A 6588-nucleotide genomic window follows, 5' to 3' on the forward strand; every position below is an offset into this window, starting at 1 on the left:
TACTATTTTCCTGTTTTGTAGGCAAGGAAACTAAAGAAATCAAGTAAATAACTCAAAGTTATATGGTGGAGCTCGTATTTAAATGCAAGTCTTGTGATTTCAAAGCTTATTGTCTTTTTAAAACTTTTTATTTTATTTTGGAGGATAGCCAGTCACCAATGTTGTGATAGCTCCAGGTGAACAGCAAAAGGGCTCAACCATGCATATACATGTGTCCATTCTCTCCCAAGCTCCCTCCTGTCCAAGCTGCTGCATAATATTGCAAAGCTCACTGTCTGAACTGTAAAACCAAGGTCCTAATTCAATACTACCCACAACTGGACAAACTCTTGAACAACAATTTGTTCAAATAGTAAGTACCTAGCACTGAGTGAGTTAATATATGACAGGAAATATCATTGACAGTAACACAGACATATCCTTGAAGATATATGCTACACTAATAATTACCAAGCTCTTCGTATTAGAAATCTTTTTAAAAATTTTCTTGGCTGCACCTTGTGGCTCCCAGGTTCTTAGTTCCCTGACAAGGGATTAAACCCATGCTTTCTGCTGTGGAAGCTCAAAGTCCTAACCACTGGACTGCTTGGGAATTCCCCATATTAGAAATATTATGTAACAAAATAAAGTTGATCAAAATATGGCAATAAATTTGTTGCTGCTCAGTTGTTCAGTTATATCTGACTCTTTGTGACCCCATGGAGTGCAGCACACCAGGCTTCCCTGTCCTTCACTGTCTCACTATCTTATGAGCTCAAATTCACGTCCATTAAATTGGTGATTCCATTCAACCATCTCATCCTCTGCCATCCCCTTCTCCTCTTGCAATCAATAAATATGTCTTAAGGTCATCTCTCACATATATCACTTATATTGAGTACATGTACTGCAAAGTTTTCACTATGCAATGATGATATGATTTTAAGATGAGTCTTGCAAAGTATTCTTTTTTATTAAGATATAATTCACATACAGAAAAATTTTCCTTTAAAGCATACAATTCAATAATTTTTAGTATATTCATGGGAATTCCCTGGCAGTCCAATGGCTGACACCTTGCCCTTTCACTGCGGAGGGCCAGGGTTCAATTCCTGGTTGGAGAACTAAGATGCCACGGGCCACGTGGCTTGGCCATAAGTAAATAACCAGAATGAGAAGTGAGTTTTTGTAATTAATTAATTATTTTTGACTGCCTTGGGTCTTCGTTGCTGCGTGGGCTTTCCCCAGTTACAGTGAGCGGGGGCTACTCTCTAGCTGAGGTGCTTGGGCTGCTTGTTGTGGTGGCTTCTCGTTGCACAGAACGGGCTCTAGGGCACTCTGGCTCAGTAGTTGTGGCTCACAGGCTCTGGAGAGATGGCTCAGTAGTTGTGGTGCATGGGCTTAGTTGCCCACAACATGTGGGGTCTTCCTGGACCAGAGATCAAATCTGTGTGCCCTGAAGTGGTAGGCAGATTCTTAATAGCAGGACCACCAGGGAAGTCCTGCAAGGGACAATCTTCGTTTACTGAAATGTCAGCAACATTCTTTGTCCACACATCCCTGAAGCAGTGACGATAATTCGATATCTGCAGTATCTTGATATCACAGGAAAAAAGCAGCTGAGTGGTAACAAGTTGAGGGTACTGCTTAAGGCTCTCAGGTACAACTGTAGTCGGCACAAGTTTTCTAAACCTTAAATGTAAGCCTCACTGATATTCTATTCTAGCAGTTTCTAAATCTAGCAACATTATGAAATCATTTAGGAAGCTTATTGCCAAATGCAAAAGAGATGGAAAATTTTTGTACACATCTTAGAAGCAATTATTAGATTATATAGTCTTTGGCTTTCCAGGCACCAATTTATAACAGGCTGCTGCCAAATTACGACTGAAAAGGTCAAAGGAACTTAAAAACACGGAAAAAAGTCTGCATCAATAAGTAGATAGGATCCAAATTCTCCGAACTTAAAAAAAAATTCTCAGTATTGAACAAGACTAGACTGAAGACAAACACACCAGAGATGACATTCAACTTCTCTTCCAAAAAAACCAGGATGTTGGTATAGTAAGTAAACAGACGAGATCTTGGCAGAATCCAACTATCAACCTCTAATTCAGTGGAATAAAGAAGTGGCAGAAAGGGAGTTCTTGGTGGCCCAGCAGTTAGGACTGCTGTGGCCCAGTGTTCAACCCCTGCTTGGGGAACTGGGATCTCACAAGCCACGAGACTCCACCAAAGTGGGGGGAAAAATGGCAGAAAGAAGAATGTCACAAGACTTCAGGGGAGAAGTGCAACTTAAGGCTGCATTTATAAGGCCTTTAAAAGCCACAGGAGTTGGAAGGCCTCAAGGCAAGCACGCGCACACCAAACATAAGCCAGCAGGTGAAGCAGCATTTCCCCACTTAGGAGGGAGTTGCGGCAGGAAAGACACAGAACACAGCCGCGCCGACTATACGGAATGGTATTTGGGCCAAATAAGAAGTTAGAAAGCTGACCCCGGTAGGGTGATTTCACCAGACACAAGAAGGAAACACTCAGGATGTTGGATTATGAGCACAGTCATGCAAATTGACACCAAAGATCTCTCCTGCTTAACGACCGGAGAGGATGTATTCAACAATAAGACAGTGTACAATGTGGAGATCCAAGGAGGTTCTCTTTCCTTTGTTTTTAAGCAAATATTAGACTTGAATAGATGTCTTTTCTTTCAGGAATGAAAAAATACTGAAAAACTCAAAATGGAACCTATGGGACAATTCTGCAACGTAAATAAGAGAACTGACTAGCAAAGAGCAATCTACTTTTCAATCTTAATCCCCCAAATATTCAGAGTGCTTATTGTGTGCCAAACACTGTTCTAGGCACTTGAGGATATTATGTCAATGAATTTTGTTCACATGGAGCTTATACTGGGGGAGAAAGAAGAGACAGACACCAGAGATTATTAAAAGTTAGTATATATACAAAACAAACAAACAAAAAAAAAGAAAACAAACAAGTTAGTATATATATTGGAGGGGCTTCCAAGGTGGCTCAGTGGTAAAGAATCCACCAGTCAATGCAGGAAATGCAGGAGATGCGGGTTCGATTCCCGGGTCAGCAAGATCCCCTGAAGAAGGAAATGGCAACCCACTCCAGAATTCTTGCTTGGGAAATTCCATGGACAGAAGAGCCTGGCAGGGTACAATCTATGGGGTCACAAAGAGTAAGACCAACTGAATGACTAAGCACAGCATAGTAATCCAGGTAAGAGATGATAATGATTCAGGCCAGAGTAGCAGGAATGGAGGGGTGGGACATGGTCATATTCTGGATATAGTTTGAAAATAGAGCCAACAGATTACCCAAAAAATTGGGTTATGGAGCTATGGTTTTTTCCAGTAATCATTTATGGATGTGAGGGTTGGATTATAAAGAAAGCGAGGTGCCGAAGAATTGGTACTTTCTAACTGTGGTGCTGGAGAAGACTCTTGAGAGTCCCTTGGACTGCAAGGAGATCAAACCAGTCAATCCTAAAGGAAATCAGCCCTGAGTATTCATTGGAAGGACTGACGCTAAAGCTGAAGCTCCAATACTCTGGCCTTGTGATGAGAGGAGCTGACTCATTGGAAAAGCCCCTGGTGCTGGGAAAGATTGAGGGCAAGAGGAGAAGGGAGCAACAGAGGATGAGACGGTTGGATGGCATCATGGACTCAATGCACATGCATTTGAGCAAACTCTTCGAGATACTGTAGGATAGGCAAGCCTGGTATATTGCAGTCCATGGGGTCCCAAACAGTCGGACACAATTTAGGGACTGAACAGCAACAACAACAATAGTGGTCAAGGATGACTTCAAGATTTTTGGCTTGAGCTACTAGAGAGCTGAGGTTGTTATTAACCTAGCCGGAGAAAGTCTGCATGGAAGAGGTTTTGAGGGGAAAGATCAGGAGTTTGGTTTTGAACTTCTTAAGTTTGGGATGCTTATTGGACATCCAAGTGGAGATGTAAAGCTGGCAGCCAGATAAATGAGGCTGCAGGTTTAATGAAATGTTTCCAGTAGAGATAAAATTTGGGAAGCCTTCAAATAGTTTTTAAAAACAGGAGACTGGGACTTCCCTGGTGGTCCAGTGGCTGAAACTGCGCTCCCAATGGAGGGAGCCTGGGTTTGATCCCAGGTTGGAGAACTACATCCCATATGCTGCAATTAAGAGTTCGAATGCCACACCTAAAGATCAGGAGCTCTGAAAGGAAGACTTGGCACAACCAAATATATAAATAAATATTAAAAAAATAATAGTACCTCTGAGGTGAAGTGAGTGAAGTTGCTCAGTCATGTCCGACTTTGCAACCCCATGTACTGTAGCCTATCAGGCTCCTCTGTCCATGGGATTTTCCAGGCAAGAGTGCTGGAGTGGATTGCCATTTCCTTCTCCAGGGGATCTTCCCAACCCAGGAATCGAACCTGGGTCTCCCACACTGCAGGCAGATGCTTTACTGTCTGAGCCACCAGGGAAGCCTCTGAGGTAGGTACTAGTAAAAAAATAATAAAACCTGAGACTGGCTGATGGAGTGAATGATAGAGAAGAGGACAAAGGTCTAACAGACCTTAGGACACCTGAACATCATTAGTAGTCAGGGAAAAGAGGAGGTATCAGAGGAAAGGGGACCGAGGAGTAACAAGCAGTGAGACGGGGGAAATATTCAGTGTCGTGGACTGGAAGCCAAGCAGTCAGCTTTAGAAATTGTGTATCAGATCCTTTCTAGAAAACAGAAGGAAAAAATCTTTCTGTTTTCTATGCTCTCCTCATTTCCCCAACCACTTGGTCACTGAAAATGGGAGTGAGTATGAGAGGGATACAACTCCTAAAACACAAAGAGTCCACTACAGCAAATTTGGGGAGAGTGAGCCTTGGTTAAGAATGAGCCTGAAGTCTGATTTAGCTAAAATTTGAGGTGAAAATTTAAAAATTACACTTTCCATGTTTTAATAGTGATGTGTTAGTTGCTCAGTTGTGTCCAACTCTTTCAGACCCCATGGAGCCCACCCTGCTGTTCTGTCCATGGAATTCTCCAGGCAAGAATACTGGAGTGGGTTGCCATGTCCTCCTCCAGGGGGCCTTCCTGACTCAGGGATCAAACCTGGATCTCCCTCATTGCAGTCAGATTCTTTATCGTTTGAGCTACCAGGGAAGCCCAGATAATTGTGGAAAATGGCACTAAATTTCTATCTCAATAACAAAGTTTTTTTCAAAAACTCCAACAGATTTTTATTCATCTTTTTTTTTTTTTTTAACATTTCTAGTTTCCATTGCTAGAGAAAACAGTAGTGCTGGTTATTTTTTTGAGGTAATTTCGTGTGGTGTGGTGTGTATGTTTATACAGGATTATACCAGAACAGTTCTGTTTCCTATCTCTTAATTGGTTTAGACAAGTTAGACCAAGTGAAGTTTTCCCATATGCCAAACATAATATTGACTTGACACATTAGTATGAAAAATAATCAATAAAAATGAAATAACAAAATCAGTAACAATCATTTTAAAGGGATGGGTGAAATTTCATGTCAGAAACTGTGATACTTCTAGATATGATATGAAAGACATTTTAAATGTTTTTCTTTAACTAGAGGTTCCTAAACATTAAATTTAAAAGCATGAGGCTGATATTTTTAAAACCTGTGCATTTTAATGAGGATAATCATTACTATATAAGACATATTCTGTCTGCCTAATACAACAGACACTGAAAAAAATCTAAGTGGGTAAGATATGCCCTGGACAGTTTCCTAACTTTGTTGGGCAATCGAGATGTGTGTGCTGAAATAATTAGGCAGTATCGCTATAACAGGGCCATAAACAGTAATGTATTTGATAAATGCCATATATCTGTAGAAAAGGAATGTAGTGTGCTCAATTGCTCAGTCCTGTCTGACTCTTTTCAACCCCACGGACTGTAGCCTGCCAGGCTCCTCTGTCCACTGGGGATTCTCCATGCAAGAATACTGGAGTGGTTGCCATGTCCTCCTCCAAGGAATCTTCCCAACCCAGGGATTGAACCCAAGTATCCTGCATTGCGGGCAGATTCTTCACCCTCTGAGCCATCAGGGAAGCCCAAGAAAACGAGTAGGTAGTCTCCAGGGGAACTTGAATCTTTACCAGCTGAGCTATCCAGGAAGCCTGAGAAGAGAAGGAATATATCAGTGTAGCCTGGAAATATCTATCCAGCAATGAAGGTGGAATTTGAATTAGGCCTCCAAAATGTGTAAAATGTGGACAAGTAAAAAGAGCATTTCACCAGATAAGATAATTCTTTGAAATGTTATATAAATCACCAAAGTAGTCACTGAGGTCACCTGCCTTTTTCAAAAGATCCAATATTAGTGTTTGTCAAGATTTGTTTTCACAAATAGGATGAGCGTTTTATCTACCAAGTAGTGAGGATGGACTTGTGCATTCAGTTACACAGTATGGGGTAGATTACAGCTAATTGCTCTGCTGGGTACCTGAAATCCCTCCTAAATGGTATCTTATCTCTGTGAGCAGCAGTCAACAGAGAAATGACAAAGGAAATTTCTTGAACAGTGCGGAGACTGGGTTTTACTGCCACCAGGGGGAGAGAGCTCATAAA

This window comes from Ovis canadensis, chromosome 15 (genome assembly GCF_042477335.2).
Source record: "Ovis canadensis isolate MfBH-ARS-UI-01 breed Bighorn chromosome 15, ARS-UI_OviCan_v2, whole genome shotgun sequence".
NCBI classification, from domain to species: domain Eukaryota; kingdom Metazoa; phylum Chordata; class Mammalia; order Artiodactyla; family Bovidae; genus Ovis; species Ovis canadensis.